General features: G+C 43.9%; 1 protein-coding gene and 1 long non-coding RNA gene across 2 annotated transcripts in view; one reads left to right on the top strand and one right to left on the bottom strand.

Annotated features, from left to right (window-relative positions):
- The window catches only part of MFHAS1 (multifunctional ROCO family signaling regulator 1), a 54229-nt gene that overhangs the window by 4765 nt on the left and 23413 nt on the right, over positions 1 to 26051 (top strand). The window lies entirely within an intron of this gene.
- LOC309522104 lies at positions 9015 to 15001 on the bottom strand. Its single transcript, XR_014214834.1, has 3 exons — positions 14863 to 15001; positions 10947 to 14745; positions 9015 to 9437 (listed from the first exon to the last, which is right to left on the bottom strand). It is a non-coding gene; the product is annotated as an uncharacterized lncRNA (long non-coding RNA).

The raw sequence follows: 26051 nt of genomic DNA, 5'->3' as shown, positions 1-26051 counted from the left end.
AACCGCATCCGTTATCTTAAAGATAATGGGCCGGATCCAGCTATGTAGGTGTGCTCGTGGGAGCCAGGGCGACACATTTCTGCTAGTGCAGGGCGGTCCAACATTTCATACCAAGTGGGCCGCAAGAGTATGGAACCAAAGGGCTACACTTTGCCATGTCATGCTCCCCCCAACAAGGTGAAAATTTGACCGCTTCCCAAAGCCCAGCATATCGCTTACCCGGCTTTGGGAAGGTGGTACAAGGGGCATCAAATGTTGCAAAGGGCCACCAAAAAGGCCTCGAAGGTTAAGTGTTGGATCACCTTGCCCTAGTGAAACAGGGCTCCCTCCAACCCCTGGGTGCCATCCCAGATCAGCTCTGGGGTGTCTGCAGAACTCCTAGAACAGCATGGAGGACAGAGAGGGGAGATTGGTCTGCTGGGCGAGCTGAAATGTTTGCACTGGTGGAGCCATTTTGTTGTTGTTGTTGTTGTTTAGTCGTTTAGTCGCGTCCGACTCTTCGTGACCCCATGGACCAGAGCACGCCAGGCACTTCTGTCTTCCATTACCTCCCGCAGTTTGGTCAAACTCATGCTGGTAGCTTCGAGAACACTATCTAACCATCTTGTCCTCTGTCGTCCCCTTCTCCTTGTGCCCTCCATCTTTCCCAACATCAGGGTCTTTTCCAGCGAGTCTTTTCTTCTCATGAGGTGGCCAAAATATTGGAGCCTCAGCTTCAGGATCTGTCCTTCCAGTGAGCACTCAGGGCTGATTTCCTTAAGAATGGAGAGTTTGGATCTTCTTGCAGTCCATGGGACTCTCAAGAGTCTCCTCCAGCACCATAATTCAAAAGCATCAATACTTCGGCGATCAGCTTTCTTTATGGTCCAGCTCTCACTTCCATACATCACTACTGGGAAAACCATAGCTTTTACTATACGGACAACAACATGGAATTCCTCCCAAGCTATTTTGCAGCCATACACCGGCAATCCTGAAAACTATTCAGGTTTAGTCTCCTTTTAACTGTGTCCTAGCTTGCTTTATCCCCATAGAATTCAAAGGGAGCCACTGATAAGTCACTCAGGCCCTCTTTGGATAAACTTGTCCGGGGTTCTTTTCCCCCGCTATGACACTAGCCAGTGATGTGGAGCAGAAAAAAACCCCAGCAGACTTCCATGGAAAAATGTCTATTTCATAAGTCAATTAGCAGCAGTGAATGGATGTCAGCTGATAATAGAATATTTGAAAATACAATATGTGAAACGTGACGGTTCCAAATTTTTCCGTTTTGTTTACTAAATGCAGGAAAAATAAACAATAAGAAAAATAACAAATTAGTAGCAATGAATGGATGTCAAATGAAAACACAACATTTGAAAATACAGTATTTGAAACTTGACAGTTTCTTAGTTTTCAGTTTTGTTTCCTAAATGCAGGAAAAATAAACATGAACACACTATCTAGGGACATCTGAATTTTTTGGGGTGAAAACTGAAAATTTTATAGTGCACGTCGCCCTAGGAAAAGTCTCCCAATTCAAGCTTTTTTCCGGAAAGTTTGCATCACTGCAAATGACCTTTATGCAGAGAGGCAATTAAGGGAAAAAACGATGCACTGGTTTGCTGGAATGATTTCTTCCTTAATTATGAAAGCTACTTCCACTGTTGTGGTCCCCTCTGAGCCCCAGCAAGGAGTGATTCTGAGTCACTCACTGCAAGAGAGAGTTGCAAAATGACTGCCTCGCTCTCCTCCCCTAGTCTAGGTTTCAGTTGTGGGAGCAGGCGAGGGGACAGCCAACACAAAGAGATTGTGGTTGCGGTGGTGACTCACAGCTTCTCTTCAGTGTGATAGCTGGAGACTTTCTGGTGATGGTTTGTTTTGAATTCATTACTTGTCTGTAACCAGTTGATACTTTCCTGCTTTAGTAATGCAGACTTGAGTCAGAACGCCGGAAGAGTATTTTTGGCAGGAGGAGCGTATGTTGGCATAAAATCAAGTCAAACTTCTGACCTTAATAAGCAATGTGTTTATGGGACTTTTCTTTCAACAAAGTACTTGGGAATGTACTTCATAAAGATGGAGGGAGGGGGGATGAGTTAATTTCGCTCTTATTCAAATGTGTGTTTTGGCTCGTTTGCGTTTTTCTTAGACTGTGGTTAGTTTTTGACCTGGCTTGCTGCTGCTGCTTCTACATACCTGGAAGTAAGCGCCAGTAGAAGTCATTTCAGAGGACGCAGTGGTCAGATTCATGACATAAAGCTTGCTCTTTCCTGCATCTGTTAATGCACTAGGCCCTTGTTGATTTGCAGGGTGAAGCTCTTAGGTTAGAGTTTCTGCTGTCAACATAACAGGGTCTGATCAGGGACTTGCTGATCAGAAGGTCGGCGGTTCGAATCCCCGCAACGGGGTGAGCTCCCGTTGCTCGGTCCCTGCTCCTGCCAACCTAGTAGTTCAAAAGCACGTCAGAGTGCAAGTAGATAAATAGGTACCGCTCTGGCGGGAAGGTAAACGGCGTTTCCCTGTGCTGCTCTGGTTCGCCAGAAGTGGCTTAGTCATGCTGGCCACATGACCCGGACGCTGTACACTGGCTCCCTCGGCCAATAAAGCGAGATGAGTGCCGCAACCCCAGAGATGGTCACGACTGGACCTAATGGTCAGGGGTCCCTTTACCTTTACCTTTAATCAGTGTACTGGGTGCTTTAGAGAGCAATACAGTGGTACCTCTGGTTGTGAACAGGATCCGTTCCAGAGGCCCATTCGCAACATGAAAAGAGCGCAACCTGAAGCGTCATATCTGCACAGGTGCGCGGCACGATTTGGTGCTTGTGCGCCTGCGCAAAACGCGATTTAGCGATTCTGCGCGAGCAGTGAAACCCGGAAGTAACCTTTTCTGGTACTTCCAGGTTGCCGCAGGACGCAACCTGAAAGAACGTAACATGAAGCAAACGTAACATGAGGTATAACTGTAATGACAGTTCTTTGCCCTCAGGGTGGTCACAATCTGAGTACAGTGGTACCTCAGGTTACATACGCTTCAGGTTACATACGCTTCAGGTTACAGACTCCGCTAACCCAGAAATAGTGCCGCGGATTAAGAACTTTGCTTCAGGATGAGAACAGAAATTGTTCTCTGGCAGCACGGCGGCAGCAGGAGGCCACATTAGCTAAAGTGGTGCTTCAGGTTAAGAACGGACCTCCGGAACGAATTAAGTATTTAACCCAAGGTACCACTGTATTGACTGTGACAGAGACATCAATGATAATGAGGGGCAATAACTGAGAAAACACAGTTAAGAATCCCTTCAGCCCAATGCTATGTTCCTGCCATTCTTAAATTTATAGTATCTTGTTAACCAAGCCAATCATCCCATAAAGAAAATGAGCATCTGTTTGTGAGCAAAGTTCATTATCCCTCTCTAAAGTGCTTTTTCGAAATGGGCGCCCCCTCCAATTTGGCTTTCTGTTGATAGATACAAAAATTGCATCCAGGCACTGGATTCTGCAGATAACTGCTAAACAATATTTTAGTTTTAAGTATATGCGAACTACTGAAAATGTGAACCACACTGCAATCATTCAAGGACAAGATGAGCCCTCTGAGCCCAGAGGATACTGATTAAAGGCTCTGCTATTTTCAGGTCACCTTCATCATTGGATTAAAAACATACAGATGAAGCCATCTTATGCCAACTCAAACCACTGGACATCTAGTTCAGTGCTGTCGACATAGACAGCTTCCCTGGGTTTCAGGCAGGAAACATTTCCTACCTTACCTGGAAATGCTGGAGATTGAATCCTAGGGCTTTTAAAATGCAAAGTGCATGTTCTGCCAGTGAGCTAAAGCCCTTCCTCAAGGGTTACAGATTGCAGGGTCAGAGGAACTCCTTCCTGGGAAGAGACTGGTGAAGTTCATATATGTTTGGTCCAGGCCTAAATAGTTCAGCTGGTGAGACACCCTTTGTTTCATTCTGAATTTCTCACCCTGTTTGGAAATGAGTTCCTCTTTCCTTTTCAAAAGAAGGAAGAAAAAATATGTTTCAGTGCATGACTACCTATTACTTGCAGTTGGTTGTAGTGAAGCCCAACTATAATGGGTTGGGAGTTACTCGTGCGTAATCCTGCTCCGTTTGAGCATTAGATTGCCTGGGTAAACCCTCCAGACTGCACAGCCCATGTCAGCGTGGCTGCCCTTAGTCACTCGTAGAATCTGTCTGTGGGCGTTTCTTAAAGCGTTGCCAACATAATAGTTGTTTGACGCCCAATCGTTTCCGCCTCTCACTGCGCGGGAGTCTCCTGCGCAGGGTGGGCGTGGGCAGCGGGGTGCTTGGGCTCTCCTCGCTAACTTCCAACGAAGAGTCCTGGAGCCCCTGCACCTCCCTGTCCCAGTTGCTCTCCTGGATCTCTGATGTTACACTCATTCTCTTCCCCTTCTTCCCAGCTGAGTCTCCCTCTAGCGCTAGGACCTTCTCCTGCAGAATCAGAGACCCTCTCCTTCTCCCGTGCCTTTGATGGCAGTTCCCTGACACCAACAGTTAGTGCCAACCGTGGTTTACAAATCCACTTAAAGTCATGGTTTCTGTTTCAGGTTTATGGTAGAACCATAGTTTATATTAAGGGTAGTGCTTGGATTGGTGACTTTAAATCTCGGTTAAGTCTGACACGGGGAAAGAGGCAAGGGAAATCACTTGGAGAGGAGCCTTGCATTTTCAAAGCTGGTGCTGCATTTAAAAACTGTTTTCTGGGGAGCCGTTATTACGTGGCATTGGAGTGTTGCAGTATAGAAAACCCTAGAGCAGGGAGTGGCTAACAGCGCTAGAAACTCAGATATAGAAGTTAGGCACCAAATGGCTTGTTAAACCAGGGTTGCAGTTGCCCAAATGGAATGCCTGGTTGCCATTTGGGGACCAGACAGCTCAAAAGTCTCATTTTTCAATATGACTTCTTGGTTCCTGAAATTTACTCTGTGCAGATAAAATATAATTTTTACAGGATGCATTGCTAGTATGTGAAAAGAGTCAAAATCCAAGGATCCCCAGGCATGCACCTGCAGATGGTGACGCCATGTGCCATCCTGGTGAATGGGCATCTTCGCTTGGTCACAAGCGGCCAATAGCCACCTGCAAAATGAATTTTAAACACTGATGGCCCTCTAGTGTTGTTGAACTCTATTTCCCACTATCCCTGATGTGTTAGCCATACTGGCTGGGGTTTATGGGAGTTGGAGTCCAATAGCCACAGGATAGCCACAGGTTAGTTAGCACTGCCCTATAGGAACAGTGTTACATGATAGGTCACTGCGGGGGAAAGCATATTTGCCAACTGGAATGTTCGCCAATGGGACCAGGGGCAGGGTGTGTGTGTAGATTTTAGGAAACGGTTACAAAAATTATTTTGAGCACCCTGATTAAGAATGATCTTCTATGTTAAAAAGACCACCTAACTTAGCGTTTATTTAAGGCCTGAGCTTTTTATGTTGAGCTTTGGGTTCTGGTTTTAGGTATCCCTTGTGAATTTAAGAACACCAGACAGCGTGATGTGACAATAAAGGAGCATGCAGAAGATTACCGATGAGATAAGCACATTTCAGAGACTCTCTTGGATACCCCATTGAGGATTTGCATTGCTGTCTTTTTACAATTGTCTCATTGTGCCTCTGAATATATTCTAGACTAAAGAATCTAATGCATGCTGTCTGAGTCACTAAATGATGCAAAGAGTGCGGCTTCCAGGATCTCCCCAGTCACCCGGATTATGGGAAGAGGAGTGTGTTAAGGAATTAACTGATTGGTTAAGTGGTTTTTGAGAAAGTTCTGTAAAGTGTGGAATGGTTATTATGGTCCTAATCCCATTTAGTGACTAAAAGGGTAGGATTTAGGGTTTATGTTTCTTCCAGATTAATTAATTTGTGCTAAAGTCATGCAATCTTGTGAACACCCCTCTTGAAATATGCAGATCGTTTTCTAGTGTATGCTTATGTGGTTTGGCTCTGTTGAGACTCTAATAAAATTTTCTGTAAACAATTCCCTGAATTTGTGTTGCTGTCCTATGCATGCTTATTTGGTGATAAACCCTTCTGAAATCAGTGAAGTTTTCTTGAGTAAACGTGAATGAGATCTGATTGTTAGAAAACTACCTCATAAGGAAGAAAGGTTCTAGCCTAACCTTCAACCTGAATTGTTTTTCTACATGCAAAAAAAGGTTCCTGGGCAGGTATCAAAACAACACGCAGAGGTATCAAACATGCAGGTTTGAGGTGCAAAGTTATAGGATTGTTGAGAGATAGAGACATTATTGTCAACAGTTGTGATTGTTTCTGAATTAGAGCATTGTGCTCACGATTTGTTCAGATACAACAGCAGTGGAGGGGTGGGGAGACAGCATTGGCCTTTATGAAGCTTCTTTGTTTGTTAAATTTATGAGGAACTGCATCTTTAGGAGAAGCTACGTCTGTTTTCTCCCAAATGAAAGCAATCAATGAAGTTGTTCATACTAAATAGCTCATCTCAATCTTCAGAACTCAAGAATCCAGCCATTGCATCAGAGAGCTGACTATGAAATACAAGAAACATATTCTTCGAAAGTGTTTTGCTGCCTCTCATGGAAGAGGCATGGCACGGCAGAAGAACTAAACCTCTCCAGAGAGCCTCCATAATAGGCAAATACCACTATGAGTGAAAGGAGAAGAGGTCCAGTGGTACGAAGTGCCATGCAGATGGATGCTGAGGACTAAAAATATCTAGGAGAATGCTGGTCCTGTAATGTTAAAGATGCTGCTTTGAGGCCTAAAGCTGACACTGAACTATACTGATAAGAAAATCTCTTCGTTTTCAAGAGTCTAATCTACATTCCAAATAACACATGGTACAGTCCTCTCAGAAAAAGGTACCGTATTTTTTGCTCTGTAAGACGCACCCAACCATAAGACACACCTAGTTTTAGAGGAGGAGAACAAGAAAAAAATTATTCTCTACCTCTATGCGCAGCGCCCCTTCAGCGAAGCGGCAGGAGAAACTGAGCCCCTTCCATTTCTCCTCCCGCTTCACTGAAGGGGCGCTGCACAGAGAGGGAAAACTGCACAGCGCCTCTCCAGCGAAGCGAAGCCAGAAGTGCAAGAGGGATCAGTGCTCACCAATCCCTCTTGCTCTCCTGGCTTCAGTGAAAGTTGCACAGCCTGCATTTGCTCCATAAGACGCACACACATTTCCCCTTACTTTTTAGGAGGGGAAAAGTGTGTCTTATAGAGCGAAAAATACGGTATGTCAAAATAATTGATCCTACACAAACTACAGTGTCACGAAGAAGACTAGATTAAAAGGTATTATAGCTTTTTTAAATATTAAATTCAGTATTAAAAACATTTTAGCATAATTTCCCCCAATTTAGAACATCAACTTCCATGTTTACTTTAAAGTGATAAACACAACACAATCCTGGAAGTCAGTCCAGTAGTATTTAATCCCAAGTAAATGTGTCTAGGAATGCAGCCATCACAGTGTTTTTTAAACCCAAGTTTTGATCTTTGAAAAAGTGTTTGTTTACATTTGTAAGGTTGCACACCACTCACTACCTGCTGCAAGTACTCTTGTAAGATTAATTCTTTGCAACTCAAAATCCCTGGTGCCCTTACTAGTAATGTTTGAGCCACTGGAAGACTTCCCCAGGAGCAATCCCAGACCCCCCGTGTTCCCCCTGCTCTTAGGACTTTCTCAAGTGTTTTGCTTGTGGCATGGTATCAGTTAGAAGGAAATCATACTCCAGCCTTCCACTTTAAAACAAAAGACCCTAAAGAAATTTGCAAATGCCGTCACATATTTGCAATACTTAATGAGCTCACGTTTACATTTGTGCTCCCAAACATGTCTAGTGGGGAGAGTGTAACCAGCCTTGTGTGACAGAATAGCGTCTGTTCACGGTTGCTGGGTCAAGCAGTTGCATTGTTGATCATTTGTAAGTTTCAGCAGGAAGCTGGGAGACAGCATGTTCCCTGTTAATCCCTTCCCAACCAAAACTGCACTGGCTAGCTGTTGCAGCTTAACTCTAGTGCACCTACTCCATCTTCAGCTGTTAAAAACATCTCATTTTTCAATAATGTGAATGAGTCTGCACAAGTGTCAGGCGTGTATGCTTCACTTCATTTGCATGCCACTGGAAGAGATCAGAAAGACGTGATTTGGTTTTAAAACTAACCACAGTTTCCCATGACATCCACACTCAGAGATATCTGGTTTCACTGTAGTTAGTGAAATAAACCAGGAGCAAGCATGTTTTTATGTCCTGTTTTTTGTTGCTCCAAAATCAACTTACTTAGAGTAGGGGACCAGGATAGTGCCATGCTGTGTGGCATCGGTTGCCAACAATGCCCATATATGCCCATAGAGGCCTTTCCGACAAAGTGTAGGAAGAACCTTCTGACCGTAAGAGCTGTTAGGCAGTGGAACAGACTCTCTAGGAGGGTGGTGGACTCTCCTTCCTTGGAGGTTTGGAAGCAGAGGTTGGATGGCCACCTGTCATGGATGTTTTAGTTGAGATTCCTGCATCGCAGGGGGTTGGACTAGATGACCCTCGGGGTCCCTTCCAACTCTGCAATTCTATGAATGATGCCACTGTGGCTACTCCTAGACTGCAAGCGTAAAGCTTCTATCTTGTGTATGCTTCCTTGGGAGGAAGCTCCACCCAATTCATCCGTGGAATTGAGCTTCATGGCTGCAACCCTAAGCACAGGAACAAAGGAAGCTGCCTTGTAGCTGAATTAGGCCAGTGCTCCCATCTGGCTTTGTATCAGTGACTGACAGTGTCTCTCTAAGGATTTCCTCCAGCAGCCAAATCTGGAAATCTGTTACCTCCTCCATACAACACACACACTCCACCACTGTGTTATAGCTGTGCCCCCAAAGCACACTGGCCGGATCACTGGGACTTCCTTCTAAGCAGAGTTAGGGGCAAACTGCACTTCCCATGGTCAGGGGGAAAACAAAGGGCCAGGCTGCCAGGGCTGGAGTCAGATGCAGGTCAGCACAAAGAAGCAAGGCCAGTTGTCAGCGCTCAGCCAACTTTTTATTCAAGGAAATGAACATACAACTCAGCGACACTTCCCAGTAGGTCTTGCCCCTGTGGAGCAGTTGTCAGGACTGAGGTCCCTGCCTTCTAAGGCTCCTCCTCTCCCAAGCAGTCTCAAACAGCATCTGAGGATCTCTGGCCTCTGTTCCACTCTCCTCATTATTCTGTGCGTTCTTGGAGACAAGGCTGGAGGGGAGCTTGTCGCAGCAGGAGAGGGAGACTCCCTGGATTCCTCAGCAGTCTCTTGACGCCCCTCCTCTGCTTCAGCCTTGGAGTCTGAACTGCTTTCTTCCACAGGTTCTTCCTGCTCACTAAACTTTGTTGCCCTTCAGCATCCAGCTAGATTCTCTGAATTGCAGAAATTGGCCTCTTGGCTTGTAGTAGCCACTGACACATGGCTAAAAAGGAAGAAAGAGGAGACTAATTTGCAAATGCTGTATATAGATGCACATGTAAAAATGATTAATACCCTACTGAGTCATACAAAGTAGACCCATTGGTTTCGGTGAATCTGAGTCTGAATTGGCTGGATGCATGATTTTAATGCATGACTAATGTTAGATATCACCCTATACTTTTTATAGAGGAATGCAATACATCTCACTGTAGCGGGGAGAACCAGGGCCTGTGTGCATGTGCTCAGTCTTCTGCCAAGGTGCTGGCTTCTGATTGGCAGTTCCTGGGCCCCTGGTTTCCTTTACTTTTAACCCAGATTTGGAATGGACAGCCATTCAAACAGAGGACATCATACAGAGAACTGCCACCAGTCCTTATTCTGCCACCTCTCCTTATCCTAAACTTCTGATAGCCCTTCAAATGGCCACAAGTCTTCTCCAAAGGAGGACACTGACCACCCTGTCTTTGCCCTGCTTGTTCTGCTAATGTGTGCATGTGGTACCAGTTGCTCTGTCATTGAGACCTTGTCCATTTCCCACATAATTTAAAAAGGTTGCATTTTTGGGAGTGCGTGTTGTTTCCTAAACAAACATAGATGTGAAATTAGACTCTCTTTAAAAAAGTACTAGGGGAGTAGTACTCCTTAGTGCCTGGAAATGCTAGGATAGGAAGCACCCACATGATCCAGCCTATCTAGACACACCTGGAAATGCATCAGGGGAGCATCATTAGAGCAGCAGGCACAGGGCAAAGGTTGCTTGAACTGGTCTTTAGATGCCATGGCGGAGTTCAGAACCAAGCTTATTCACTGAAATCCCCACACAAAAACACTCCCATGCTAATACTTTGGGAAGTGAGGGATATAGGGGAAAATAGAGGGGCATAATGGTTGCATTAGAAGTTAGCGAGGACCGAACCCTGACCTGGAAACCTTGAAGGTGGTGCTTGAAATGGTCCTTTGGTGCAATGGTGGAGTTAAGAATCAAGCTCAGTCACTGAAGTCACCACCCTCCCATGCTAATACTTTGGCTTAAGAAAAAGGGAGCCAATTGTTATTTGGGCAGTGTGGGATAAAGAGAGAGAGAGGGGGATAGAGAGGGATAGAGAGACATAGAGAGATAGAGAAGGAGAAAGAGACAGAGAGGAACAGAGGAACATAGAGAGAGAGGGATAGAGAGCGATAGCAGTTGCATTGGAAGTAAGCATGGACACCGCAGGGATTTGAACCCCGTCCTGGGAACCAGGAGCGCCGACCACCAGTGCCTTTTGCTTTTTTTTTGAGCAATGCAACAAGGGGAAAAGCAAAACCTGAGAGAACATTCTGTGAATGTTCTCTCAGGAAAAAGAAAAACCTTAAGAGTTATGAAGAAATCTGCTGCAAAGGGCTTCCACCTCTGACGAGTCAGAGACTGCAACCTGAAAGAGTCTTAGCAGAAAACAATGTTAGTGCAAAATGTTGCAGATGGAACACGATAAGAGATTTCTTCCCTAGTCAAGCAAGGGGTACTGACCTAAATATCCTTGAACAATGGAATACCATTTTGACTGCCATTTTTGTCTGAAGCTGGATGAGCCATTGATCTTTGTTGTTGTTGTTTAGTCGTTTAGTCGTGTCCGACTCTTCGTGACCCCCTGGACCAGAGCATGCCAGGCACTCCTGACTTCCACTGCCTCCCGCAGTTTGGTCAAACTCATGCTGGTAGCTTCACGAACACTATCCAGCCATCTCGTCCTCTGTCGTCCCCTTCTCCTTGTGCCCTCCATCTTTCACAACATCAGGGTCTTTTCCAGGGAGTCTTCTCTTCTCATGAGGTGGCCAAAGTATTGGAGCCTCAGCTTCAGGCCATTGATCTAGAGGGGCACAAAAGAGAGGTAAAATTCAGACTTCAATCTCTGCCATTAAGCTTGGTATGTGTAAAGAGGAAAGATTGCTCAATGCTCACCCTTTTGTTTGTCCATTTGACTTCATGTGTCTGGCAGCTCCTTCTGTTGGTGTGCAATCTAAAGTCACTAGTTTATCCTACCAGCAGGTGAGCCTCAATGTGGTGACACAGAATAGGGCCTCTTCTGACATATACAGAAGATTCCTTTGCTGTAAAAAGTCGCAAACCGTCTTGCCGCAACCTTAAAACGAATGAGGAATCACAGAGTACCATTTTGACTACATATTTCCTCCCTAGTCAAGCAAGGGATACTCACCTAGATGTGTTTCAGTCAAAGAGTGCCATTTTGACAGTCATTTTTTAAGAAGCGGATGAAGAGATTAAAAAGGCGAGACCAGTACAAAAGCATTGCACTGAAAAAGATCACTGAGTTGTCTTCATCCAAAGACTAGTTAGTTTGTAAGGTAAACAAAACTTTTAGACTTTAAAGTGCCTTAGCACAAGAATTGCCGGTGGAAAAGAGATTTTCTCTCCAGCGAAACACGAGATACTCACCTAGAAGCCACCACCTTTTGAAAAGTCAAAAGTATTTAATAGTTACCTTCCTTCAACTGCAGAACTAATTTCCAGGTGTGAAGTTACTGGCAAAGGAAGCTGACTGCTAGGCCAGGTTTTAAAATTGGCATTTTAAATGCATTACCTTCAGTGCTGGAGGAACCAAGTTTTTTTGTGTAGAGTCAACACTTTGTGTTGTCTGAGCTAGGCAAAAAAATAAAATAAAATCCGAAAACCTTGGTTATTACCACCAGAGAGCCACGTTATGCATCAGGGGTAATCTTGCCTGGCCTGTTTCATAGTTGCCTATTGAGCTCCATTTTCCATTTCTTTTCGTAATCTTGCCGGTTCTGCTGGAAAGGCTTAGTGGAGTTGATGTTCTAGTCTGCTTCCTCATTGGATCCTCACAACCACCCTGAGAGGTGGGTTAGGCTGAGAGATAGAGCGCTTCATGGCAGAGTGAGGATTTGAACTCAAATCTCCCAGGTCCTAATCCAGCACTCTAGCCACTCTCAGGAACTTCCTTTCGAGAAAGCACTTTCCCCCAGGATCCTGGACTTGCCATGTCCCTGAGCAGTCACTCTCCAGTCGCTATCAGCAGGTTCATCCTCAAAATGCTTTATTTGCCTTTTCAGCAAGTTTTTAACTTACCTGTCTTTCTCTCCTTCCAAGGCAACCTGAGCCCCCATGAAATCAGAAGGAATGGCTTTGTGCTCTCCTTCTCTTCTTTGCCCCCCCCCCCATATGCACATTTCTAGCTTCAGCAACAAAAAACTCAAACTTTCCCTTCATGAAATGACTTCTCTAGTTGCCTTTTAAAAGAAAAGCCTTCTATTTTTCCTACTCGTTTTCCCTCTTCTTTAAGCGGACTTCATATCCATGTACCCTTTCATGTGCTCCTTCTTTTCATCCAAAGTCTCCTTAGTTTGAAGTTTCCTTCATCTTCATTTTCTCTTGGCTTTTCCAGTTAAGTATTTTCAGTTTTCTTGATTCTCTTTAAAATCTCCATCTTGGTATTTTTCTCAGTTTTTGTTTGTAAAATACGTCCACCATGACTTCTGTGACTCTGCAGGAAGAGGTGGCTTCCTCTGAGTGTTGTGGGTTCCTCAGACACAACTGTAAAGAGAGGGTGTCAATGAGACGCACCTGGAAGAGACTGGGGTCTTCAGCACCTTTTCTCTCTCCTACAGAAACAGAAGACCAAAAACAGCACGTTACCTAAAGCCGCGCAATCAAAATGCATGTTTCTCTCAATAATACACTGCTGGTTTTTACTTGATGTATCAAGAGCTCTTACTCACTTTGCATCTTGGGAGTTAACAAAACAGTTCTGCCTCAGACACAGTGAACTCTGTGACGTCTGTAAAACAGAAGATCTGGAACAAAAGAAAGAGTGTTGTCCCACCCGCAAGTGTACCTCACTGTGGACCGACACAGGAAAAGGCCTTCTCTGCAGTGACATCTCAACAGTAGAAGTTCCCTTGGAAACAGGAATGGCGGCCACCTGGCGTCTTCAGTTCCCAGCTCATCTGAAAAAAATGACTGAATGACCAATGTTGCCAAGTGCAAGCTCCTTAGGAACTTGTATATTTTATGTATTATTACATAAGTAACCTACCTTTTCTCCAGTGAGTTCATGGCGGTGTGATCGTCCTTCTCCTGTGACCTGAAAAAGTCTTTGCACAAAGAGTTGCAGAAGGAAGACAATATACCGTATTTTTCGCTCAATAAGACACACCTGACCATAAGACACACCTTGTTCTAGAGGAGAACAAGAAAAAAAATGTTCTCTCTTTCTCTGCGCGGCGCCTCTCCACCAAAGCGGCAGGAAATGGAAGGGGCTCCGTTTCTCCTGCCGCTTCGCTGAAGGGCCCTGCGCAGTTTTCCCTCTCTGCGCAGCTCCCCTTCAGCAAAAACCTTGGTTATTATCACCAGAGAGCCATGTTACACATCAGGGGTAATCTTGCCTGGCCTGTTCCATAGTTACCTTTTGTGCTCCATTTCCCATTTCTTTTCGTAATCTTGCCGGTTCTGCTGGAAAGGCTTAGTGGAGTTGATGTTCTAGTCTGCTTCCTCATTGGATCCTCACAACAACCCTGAGAGGTACGTTAGGCTGAGAGAGAGAGCGCTTCATGGCAGAGTGAGGATTTGAACTCAAGTCTCCCAGGTCCTAATCCAGCACTCTAGCCACTCTCAGGAACTTCCTTTGGAGAAAGCACTTTCCCCCAGGATCCTGGACTGGCCATGTCCCTGAGCAGTCACTCTCCAGTCGCCATCAGAAGGTTCATCCTCAAAATGCTTTATTTGCCTTTTCAGCAAGTTTACAACTTACCTGTCTTTCTCTCCTTCCAAGGCAACCTGAGCCCCCATGAAATTAGAAGGAATGGCTTTGTGCTCTCCTTGTCTTCTTTGCCCCCCCCCCCATATGCACATTTCTAGCTTCAGCAACAAAAAACTCAAACTTTCCCTTCATGAAATGACTTCTCTAGTTGTCTTTTAAAAGAAAGCCTTCTATTTTTCCTACTCGTTTTCCCTCTTCTTTAAGCGGACTTCATATCCATGTACCCTTTCATGTGCTCCTTCTTTTCATCCAAAGTCTCCTTAGTTTGAAGTTTCCTTCATCTTCATTTTCTCTTGGCTTTTCTTGTTAAGTATTTTCGATTTTCTTGATTCTCTTTAAAATCTCCATCTTGGTATTTTTCTCAGTTTTTGTTTGTTTGTTTGTAAAATACGTCCACCATGACTTCTGTGACTCTGCAGGAAGAGGTGGCTTCCTCTGAGTGTTGTGGGTTCCTCAGACACAACTGTAAAGAGAGGGTGTCGATGAGACGCACCTGGAAGAGACTGGGGTCTTCAGCACCTTTTCTCTCTCCTACAGAAACAGAAGACCAAAAACAGCACGTTACCTAAAGCCACGCAATCAAAATGCATGTTTCTCTCAATAATACACTGCTGGTTTTTACTTGATGTATCAAGAGCTCTTACTCACTTTGCATCTTGGGAGTTAACAAAACAGTTCTGCCTCAGACACAGTGAACTCTGCGACGTCTGTAAAACAGAAGATCTGGAACAAAAGAAAGAGTGTTGTCCCACCCGCAAGTGTACCTCACTGTGGACCGACACAGGAAAAGGCCTTCTCTGCAGTGACATCTCAACAGTAGAAGTTCCCTTGGAAACAGGAATGGCGGCCACCTGGCGTCTTCAGTTCCCAGCTCATCTGAAAAAAATGACTGAATGACCAATGTTGCCAAGTGCAAGCTCCTTAGGAACTTGTATATTTTATGTATTATTACATAAGTAACCTACCTTTTCTCCAGTGAGTTCATGGCGGTGTGATCGTCCTTCTCCTGTGACCTGAAAAAGTCTTTGCACAAAGAGTTGCAGAAGGAAGACAATATACCGTATTTTTCGCTCAATAAGACACACCCGACCATAAGACACACCTTGTTCTAGAGGAGGAGAACAAGAAAAAAAATGGTTCCGTTTCTCCTGCCGCTTCGCTGAAGGGCCCTGCGCAGCTTTCCCTCTCTGCGCAGCTCCCCTTCAGCAAAAACCTTGGTTATTATCACCAGAGAGCCATGTTACGCATCAGGGGTAATCTTGCCTGGCCTGTTTCATAGTTACCTTTTGTGCTCCATTTCCCATATCTTTTCGTAATCTTGCCGGTTCTGCTGGAAAGGCTTAGTGGAGTTGATGTTCTAGTCTGCTTCCTCATTGGATCCTCACAACAACCCTGTGAGGTAGGTTAGGCTGAGAGAGAGAGCGCTTCATGGCAGAGTGAGGATTTGAACTCAAGTCTCCCAGGTCCTAATCCAGCACTCTAGCCTCTCAGGAACTTCCTTTGGAGAAAGCACTTTCCCCCAGGATCCTGGACTTGCCATGTCCCTGAGCAGTCACTCTCCAGTCGCCACCAGCAGGTTCATCCTCAGAATGCTTTATTTGCCTTTTCAGCAAGTTTTTAACTTACCTGTCTTTCTCTCCTTCCAAGGCAACCTGAGCCCCCATGAAATTAGAAGGAACGGTTTTGAGCTCGCCCTGTCTTCTTTTTTCCCCACCTGCACATTTCTAGCTTCAGCAATAAAACCACCAAATTTTCCCTTCGTGAAATGACTTCTCTAGTTGCCTTTTAAAAGAAAAGCCTTCTATTTTCCCTACTCATCTTCCATCTTCTTTAAGCGGACTTCATATCCATGTACCGTTTCATGTGCTTCCTCTTTTCATCCAAAGACTAATTAATTTGAAAGGTAAATAAAACTTGATTTCCCCTCCTTCACATTCCTTCATTTATCTTCATTTTCTCTTGGTTTATCCATTTTTAATTTTCTCGATGGATTTCTTGATCCATCTTGGCATTTTTCTGAGTTTTCAGTTTAAATTTTGCTTGGCTAAACTCGTTTTGGGGGGACTTCCTCAAGATCCATCATATGTCTACAATTTACTGTCCGTGTGTTATTAGGATTAAGTCTTCTTTGATCTTCTATTTTCCTTCAGTTTCCTTTTAGTTTAAAATTGAATGTCTCTCCTAACACTTTTTAGGGACAAACGCCTGATTAAGATATATGCGCACAGTATTTATAATCAACCACGAAAGAGATCACAGGTTAAAATTACCCGTGTCCCCTTTGAAGTTGTAAATGATGAATTTCAGCAGTGAAATCCCTTCATTTACTCTATAAAAAATTCCCAATAGTTTTCAAAAGCATCTAACCTAAGCTGGTTTCAGTTGCCTTTTCAAACCTGTTTCATCTTCCCAGCCTCCCTCTCCTAATCCCTCTGCCCCTTAACTCCTTCAGCTCTGACCAGTGAGAGGGCTAACACCAGTACTATAGCCACGGACAGGCTCACTCACTGGAATGTGGCTCGCTCCTTCCGCCACCAGTAGGTCATAACCACACATAAAAAAGTCCCTTGCAGCATTAATACAGTGGCTGCAAATGTCTTTATTTTTGACAGGGGGTCACTTCAGGGCTTTGATGGGAAATGAGTATTTTCTTTCCAAATTAAAACATTCTGGAAAGACAAGGGAACTGAATTTGTAATCCACCCAAATCTCATGGAGTACAAATTACAGGAACATGACCTGCACAGGAAATAAGGGAAAGATTATAGGAAGAGGGGCTGGCTTGGATCTCAGTGGCCCCCATTGAATTCTATGGAGCAAAGTAAATGGGCTGTACAGTTGGAAAAGTAATCTGGGGTACAGTTGGAAAGGACAGCAGTTGCTTCTCACTCCTATGTATACATAACATTCTATGATAGAATGAATGAAGCCTGGGTTCTTGTTTTTAAAAAAAGCTGGCTTAAAAAGAAAGAAAGTGGTGGTTAATTTTAAATCATTACTCCTGTTTGTAGCATACTGGCCGCCTTTCCCTTGAAAATTGCTTTGTTGAAATATAATACCTGGTTGGTGGATGGGAAGGGTTTGGAGTGACTGAAATAGATGTACAGCTCCACTAATTACAGAAGAAATTTCATTTCACTCTGAAGATTAAAAACCTCAGTGTTTGATGCTTAAGAATGCCTTGTGTGGTTTAAAGTTAAGTGCTCTTTTCTCTCTTCTATCTCTGTCTTAACTTTAACCGCCATGACATGATTGCATAATTATTGTAACTTGCAAAACCGGATGAATCTTAGCACAATGTGTAAAGTTAAAAAGGTAAAGGTACCCCTGCCCGAACGGGCCAGTCTTGACAGACTGTGGGGTTTGTGCGCCCATCTCACATCTATTGGCCGGGGGCCAGCGCTGTCCGGGGACACTTCCGGGTCACGTGGCCAGCGTGACATCGCTGCTCTGGCGAGCCAGAGCCGCACACGGAACGCCGTTTACCTTCCCGCTGGTAAGCGGTACCTATTTATCTACTTGCCCCCGGGGGTGCTTTCGAACTGCTAGGTGGGCAAATGTGTAAAGTTACTTTCCAGATAAACATCTCTGAAGTTGGGCTGTTATTTTACAGGAAAGCAGTTAGAGGTGAAAGACCGTGTGAAATTGCTTTGGATATGGTTTTTACCCTGCTGTAACCACAGTTGTGTAATGCATGACATCATTAATCTGTTTGCCATTGCCAGTAGAATTAAAATTCTCCTAATCAAATGCATTAATTTTAAAGGAATTTGCTGAAACTGTTCTTAGCCTGAAGCACCACTTTAGCTAATGGGGCCACCTGCTGCCGCCGCGCCGCCGGAGCACAATTTCTGTTCTTATCCTGAAGCAAAGTTCTTAACCCAAGGTACTATTTCTGGGTTAGCTGAGTCTGTAACCTAAGCGTATGTAACCTGAAGCGTATGTAACCCGAGGTACCACTGTACTTGCTTGCCTGGATGGAATATAAGAGAGGGGTGTGTGAGTCTGTGTAGAAAGTAGACTGTAGTACAAATGTACAATTTTCCATTTGGTGCTCTCCTAACTTTTGCCCCTGGCCTTGCCCCATGTTGACATGTAGTCCCCTGACATTTCACAGATGAGAGGACAAGCCCTCAGTCTGAAAGATGGTCTCCTGCCGCTGCTTCAGTAGATTATAGGATCTGTTCTGGCTATGATTTAAGACTGCAGGTTTTGACCTTGCAAAGACTTGAAGAAACCTGAATCTTTATAGCAAAGAAACCTCTCCTCTCCTTTTGTAGGCGATTCTTATACAGCGAATAAGAATCATGAGGCATATAAGTGTCCCTAGTGGCTGTTGCTCGGCTCTCAGTTCATTGTCTCTGGAAGTTAGCCAATATCTGAGCTTGGTATTTTCTGGAAATGATGCAAGATGTTTTAATTATAGCATTGTAATATATAAACAGGGGGAAAATAGTTTTTAGTTTCTTTTCTGTATTTCTTGTAGGTTAGTTCTTTTAATTGTATTGTGAAAACTTCAATTAAATTTTTTGAAAAATTCTACACAGAGAGACATATATATGAATGAAAAGATTGAAGACACTGGGATGTATAAATAATAGAATATGTATTTTAAATGTCATGATTTTCGTATTCCAAAATGGTTGTTGCTGACACTGTCTCAGAGAGAGGAGAGAGAGTGACAAGTTAATAAACCTGAATAAATAAACCAAAATAGGTTAAAATAGTAGTCAGCAGTCATAATACTTTTAAAGCTTCACATGAGAGGCGATGGCATTTATATTGCTTTTTTTTTTTTTTTTTTTTGCTGCTGCTCAAAGCATTTCATATAGATTACTTTCATTTTTATGGGGCTTCGTGGGGCAGACTCTTAAATGCTTATTCAAATATAAAGGAACGAGGTTACCCTTACCAATAATACCACAATGATGAGAGGGCAGTAGTCATTTAAAAAACAAACATGAAACCCTTGTATTACTATGCTCAGTTTTGTTCTCTCTAATGCCATTTTCTGAAATGCCTCCTATTACTTGCCACTTTTTCATTGTAAACTTCTAAATCACTTTTAAATCTCAACTCCCCTTTTAGACCTCCCCAGTGCCTGTTGGTTTTATGTGGTGGGGAGACGAAGGCATTGACTGAAACTAAATGTGCAGGCCAGGGGCATCCAACTTCATGTGGGATGTTCATGTCTACTGTTCTATGCTACCTCTAAATTTTGCGGTCTCATCTAAACCTGCATTCTGCTCATTCGTACTAGATTATGCACATAAGAAGGTAAAGGGACCCCTAACCATTAGGTCCAGTCGTGACCAACTCTGGGGTTCATAAAGCTCATCTCGCTTTATTGGCCGAGGGAGCCGGCGTACAGCTTCCGGGTCATGTGGCCAGCATGACTAAGCCGCTTCTGGCAAACCAGAGCAGCGCACGGAAACGGCATTTACCTTCCCGCCGGAGCGGTACCTATTTATCTGCTTGCACTTTGATGTGCTTTCGAACTGCTAGGTTGGCAGGAGTAGGGACCGAGCAACGGGAGCTCACCCCGTCGTGGGGATTCGAACTGCTGACCTTCTGATCAGCAAGTCCTAGGCTCTGTGGTTTAACCCACAGCGCCACCCGCGTCCCTTTTAGATTATGCACACACTCCTCCCTATTTTAAGATTCACTGATTTCTTGCTTGCTAGCATTTCTCTAAAAGCCCATCTGTGAAAGCCCAGGCAACACACTACATTTTCCGTCGGCAGATGGAGGTGGAAATGCAATGACAAAAGTAATGTTGATCTCATTCCAATAAGTATCACTTTGGAAGACTTCCTACACAATTATTTTGGTTCTGTATACTTGGAACTGCCTTTATTTATGCTACTTCTCAACCCCTGCCCATGTTTGAACAGCTCAGAAAGTGCCTTGCATGCATGCAGCACCCCAGGTGGTCTCCCATCCGGGCAGCATATGGGACAAGTCCTGCTTAGCTTCAGCAGTAGATTTCCGTCATGTGCCTTCTAAGCATTCTCTGGGAAGAAACACTCCCTTGCTGCTTACAAGGGTGGGGGGAATCAAAGCTCTTCCCCAGCAATCAACATTCATTAGGAAGTCACAATGTTGTTTAAAAAAGCAAAACATCTATTGCAGGCATATGGCATTATCTCCTACCTCAGTTCATCAAAGGAGAGTTACATTCAGAGATAAGGAGATCCTTAAACACATGGAGAAAAACACTGGGTCCCACCCACGGAATCTGTCGTCTTTGCAATTGCATTAATTAATGTTAAGCTGCTCTTTATGATGAAACTGAAATGCCGTAGGTGACAAGCGCTACCTCTTTGCCTGCTCTGTCCCTTTACATTCCTTTGCAAAAACCATTCAAACATATGTAATGAGAAGCAGATTTCTTCTGTTGGGACTGCTATTAGCACTGTTGCTGTTTCAGAGAACTAGGGCAGTTTGGGGGCTGAGAGACTGAGTTGGGAGCCAGGAAATATCTGGTTCAGATTTCATTGAGTTGACCCCTAGACAAGCTCCTCTCTCTCAGTCACAGCCCCCTTTCCGTGGTCTAGAGATCAGACTTACCCCTATTGTAATGTTTTCTAAAATATGTGAAGGAAAACTTGGAGCCATGCAAAAGCACTCTTATAAATGTTTGACTTGGTTTGTTATATTTCTGTGCCACTTTTGTTCAAATGAATCCCGAAGCGGCTTACAAACAATAAATAACAGTAACGTGATAAAACATAATAGAACAATGCCAAGCATCATTAATTAAGATTGGCCCCCATCTGTGAGCTAAGCTGATCTTGATTCCATATGAGAACGATGAAGAGGTTTAGAATGCAGCATGACTGTCACATTTTGTAAATAAGATGGTTTGAGTTTTGTGTCTCTTGTTACTTGGGACGCAGTGTGTATTGGTCACATGTGGTGGGTTGAATACCCACAATAAGCAGCTGGTGTTTCTCTTCTGTAATAATTATTCAAGACCATATTCCATAGTTGGAGATTTTGTTGTTGCTTAGTCGTTTAGTCGTGTCTGACTCTTCGTGACTCCATGGACCAGAGCATGCCAGGCACTCCTGTCTTCCACTGCCTCCCGCAGTTTGGTCAAACTCATGTTCGTAGCTTCGAGAACACTGTCCAACCACCTCGTCCTCCGTCGTCCCCTTCTCCTTGTGCCCTCCATCTTTCCCAACATCAGGGTCTTTTCCAGGGAGTCTTCTCTTCTCATGATGTGGCCAAAGTATTGGAGCCTCAGCTTCAGGATCAGTTGGAGATTAGGCAGTTGGAATTAGTGCTCCTAGCATATTGAATACATTGAGAGCAAGAATCTGAAAATGGTGATCTGATAAGTTGTACGAGCATCTTTTTAGATTCTTACCTTCTCCTTCCTCACAGTATTATATTGTCAAAACAGATCTGTCACTTGATTCCACCATGAACATCTCACCTTATATTTATTACTAGAGACAGTTGAGTAGTTTTTTAAAAGAGAATTCAAAGTAATTTGAGAGAGGCATTGTTTCTCGTGGTGTCTATCAGAGGCAACATGAAACGTCCGTATCGAAACAGTTCAGAAACTTGCCAGACCTGATTACCACAGGCAAAAGCGAGAGAAATATACATGCCATAAGCAGAACTCTTTCCTTGAAACTGTCTGGAGAAAAATGATGTTTGTCTTCAAAGCTGAGTAATAATAACCAAATGTGGATAAAATGAGCAGCTTTTCGTGTTTCTTTCTCAAAGGGAGCTTAGTCCAGGCCCTTCATGCAAACTGAGAAATCTTCCATAAACTATAGCTTTCTGTTTTTCCCTAAACAGGTTAATGGTTTCAGAAGTTGGTTGGGCAACTTCTGGCTTATTTGTCTACTTGCTTGTATGAAGGGAGAAGTGAAAGGACTGTTTGTGTGGCAAAAGCACTCATACATATCTTGGCTTATTCAGATGAGATACGTTCATATGAATGCAACCGGTGTTTAATTCAGATCTTTTCTGAGGCAAGCACAATGCCAAAACCTGCCTCCCATCCCTGGAAAGGCGGGGTCAGGGTTCATCCCTGTATTTGTAAGGTGCCTTGATTTATTTATTTGTGATATTTATGTAAGCTGCCCAGTAGCATGATTCTCTGGGCACTTTGCGAACGTCAAATAATAAAATACAATATTAAAAATCCCAGTCGTAAAACAGTAATTGTAGCGTGAAAAACTACCAGCACGTCCTGAGTTATGCCCACATCCTTCCCTTCCATGCTCTTCAATTCCCTCTCATTTACAGGAAATATTACAGAGTTCTTATTATCCATTAGCTTCCTGAAGAAAGTGAAATGTAACCGCTGAGGCAGGTGTATGTTACCTGTGCTTAAGTAACCGTTCTATTAAAGTTTAAAGATCTGTGTGTGAACTTTCAAGGCCTATTAGGAGTATCACTTGCTACCTCACAGGTGACTGAAGAGCAAGCTTTTTTCTGCACTCCCTCTCTCCCTTTCCATTCCCACAATAGAGAGAGGTGGAAATAGTTGTGTACTTCACCCATAATTAACGAATGGTGCACAATGTTTTTCATTATTGGGTATGTAGAGCGTTGCCGGTAATTGGAAGATTCAGGGCTCAGTTATTTTATTTGCTTCTCGTTTTGCTTCAGGTGGCCTGAGATGGCAAGGAAGGGATTCAGATGTTGTTGTTGTTGTTGTTTAGTCGTTTAGTCGTGTCCGACTCTTCGTGACCCCATGGACCAGAGCACGCCAGGCACTTCTGTCCTCCACTGCCTCCCGCAGTTTGATCAAACTCATGCTAGTAGCTTCAAGGACACCATCCAACCATCTCATTCTCTGTCGTCCCCTTCTCCTTGTGCCCTCCATCTTTCCCAACATCAGGGTCTTTTCCAGGGAGTCTTCTCTTCTCATGAGGTGGCCAAAGTATTGGAGCCTCAGCTTCACAATCTGTCCTTCCAGTGAGCACTCAGAGCTAATTTCCTTCAGAATGGAGAGGTTTGATCTTCTTGCAGTCCATGGGACTCTCAAGAGTCTCCTCCAGCACCATAATTCAAAAGCATCAATTCTTCGGCGATCAGCCTTCTTTATGGTCCAGCTCTCACTTCCATACATCACTACTGGGAAAACCATGGCTTTTACTATACGGACCTTTGTAGGCAAGGTGATGTCTCTGCTTTTTAAGATGTTGTCTAGGTTTGCCATCGCCTTTCTCCCAAGGAGCAGGCGTCTTTTAATTTCGTGACTGCTGTCACCATCTGCACTGATCATGGAGCCCAAGAAAGTAAAATCTCTCACTGCCTCCATTTCTTCCCCATCTATTTGCCAGGAGGTGATGGGCCCAGTGGCCATGATCTTCGTTTTTTTGATGTTGAGCTTCAGACCATATTTTGCGCTCTCCTCTTTCACCCTCATTAAAAGGTTCTTTAATTCCTCTTCACTTTCTGCCATCAAGGTTGTGTCATCTGCATATCTGAGGTTGTTGATATTTCTTCCGGCAATCTTAATTCCGGCTTGGGATTCATCCAGCCCAGCCTTTCGCATGATGAATTCTGCATATAAGTTAAATAAGCAGGGAGACAATATACAGCCTTGCCGTACTCCTTTCCCAATTTGGAACCAATCAGTTGTTCCATATCCAGTTCTAACTGTAGCTTCTTGTCCCACATAGAGATTTCGCAGGAGACAGATGAGGTGATCAGGCACTCCCATTTCTTTAAGAACTTGCCATAGTTTGCTGTGGTCAACACAGTCAAAGGCTTTTGCATAGTCAATGAAGCAGAAGTAGATGTCTTTCTGGAACTCTCTAGCTTTCTCCATAATCCAGCGCATGTTTCTAATTTGGTCTCTGGTTCCTCTGCCTCTTCTAAATCCAGCTTGCACTTCTGGGAGTTCTCGGTCCACATACTGCTTGAGCCTTCCTTGTAGAATTTTAAGCATAACCTTGCTAGCATGTGAAATGAGTGAAATTGTGCGGTAGTTGGAGCATTCTTTGGCACTGCCTTTCTTTGGGATTGGGATGTAGACTGATCTTCTCCAATCCTCTGGGCACTGCTGAGTTTTCCAAACTTGCTGGCATATTGAGTGTAGCACCTTAACAGCATCATCTTTTAAAATTTTAAACAGTTCAGCTGGAATACCATCACTTCCACTGGCCTTGTTATTTGCAGTGCTTTCTAAGGCCCATTTGACTTCACTCTCCAGGATGTCTGGCTCAAGGTCAGCAACCACACTATCTGGGGTGTACGAGACATCCATATCTTTCTGGTATAATTCCTCTGTGTATTCTTGCCACCTCTTCTTGTTGTCTTCTGCTTCAGTTAGATCTTTACCACTTTTGTCCTTTATTATGGTAATCTTTGTACGAAATGTTCCTTTCATATTTCCGATTTTCTTGAACAGATCTCTGGTTCTTCCCATTCTGTTGCTTTCCTCTATTTCTTTGCATTGCTCGTTTAAGAAGGCCTTCTTGTCTCTCCTTGCTGTTCTTTGGAAATCTGCATTCAATTTCCTGTATCTTTCACTATCTCCCTCGCATTTTGCTTGCCTTCTCTCCCCCGCTATTTGTAAGGCCTCGTTGGACAGCCACTTTGCTTTCTTGCATTTCTTTTTCATTGGGATGGTTTTAGTTGCTGCCTCCTGTATAATGTTGCGAGCCTCCACCCATAGTTCTTCAGGCACTCTGTCCAGCAAATCTAAATCCTTAAACCTGTTCCTCACTTCCACTGTGTATTCATAAGGGATTTGGTTTAGATTGTATCTTACCTGTCCAGTGGTTTTTCCTACTTTCTTCAGTTTAAGCTTGAATTTTGCTATAAGGAGCTGATGATCTGAGCCACAGTCAGCTCCAGGTCTTGTTTTTGCTGACTGTATAGAGCTTCTCCATCTTTGGCTGCATCTTTTTTGCTGACTGTATAGAGCTTCTCCATCTTTGATTCAGATGTAGCCACTCTCAAATAGAGTACCAGACATTAATTCCTAGTTTCCAGTTTGGAGTGGGGTGTAGAATCATTCTGAATGAGCCTCCATACAAAACAATTTTAGCTTTCTGTGCAGGGGTTTGCGTCGGGGAGAGCAGGTCTCTGCAAGTGGTACAGAACAGATACAGTCATACCTTGGCTCCCGAACGCCTTGGGAGTCGAATGTTCCAGCTCCCGAATGATTGAAAACCGGAAGCGAGTGTTCCAGTTGTCAAACGTTTTTTGGGAAGCTGAACATCCGGCGCAGCTTCCCCTATTGTCTCTGGCACACCTGTGCAATTGGAAACCAATTGGAAGCCGCTCTTTGGTTTCCAAACATTTTAGAAGTCAAAGAGACTTCCAGAACGGATTCCGTTCGACTTCCGAAGTACAACTGTACTGGTTTTACCTCCTCAGTGGGAACTATGCCGACTTTCCAGAGTATGATAGAACAGGGACTCTTCAAACTCTGTTCTAGGGAATCCACGGATCCTTGGAGAGTTACCAAAGAGTTAGCACTTTCAATGATAATTCCATCATCCAACTTGTAGTCTTTGAATTCAGTGCAGAGTACAAAAGGATACAGAGATGGTACGGAGAGAGAATACAGAGCTGCTCCATTAACTTGACTGTACAGAGAAAAGGGGGAGAGAGCACTTAACTCAATGTGAAATGTGAAAGGCCTTTAAGTGGCAATATTATTGCATGCATTTGGCCAGTCCTCTAACACTAATGCAGAAGCATAGTGGTGCTTATTTCTGCAGCAGCATTGATTGCATTATGTATAGAGCAATCTTCCTTGTCATAGTGCCTTCCATTCGTTTTGGATTACAGATCCCATCATCACTGACCATTAGCCATTCTGGCTAGGGCTGATGAGAGTTGTAGTCCAAAATATC

The sequence above is a fragment of the Podarcis vaucheri genome (genome assembly GCF_965113315.1).
Source record: "Podarcis vaucheri genome assembly, chromosome: 17".
In the NCBI taxonomy this organism is placed as follows: Eukaryota; Metazoa; Chordata; class Lepidosauria; order Squamata; family Lacertidae; genus Podarcis; species Podarcis vaucheri.
The sequence above is the reverse complement of the archived record's forward strand: the minus strand, read 5'-3'. Positions and strand labels throughout refer to the sequence as shown.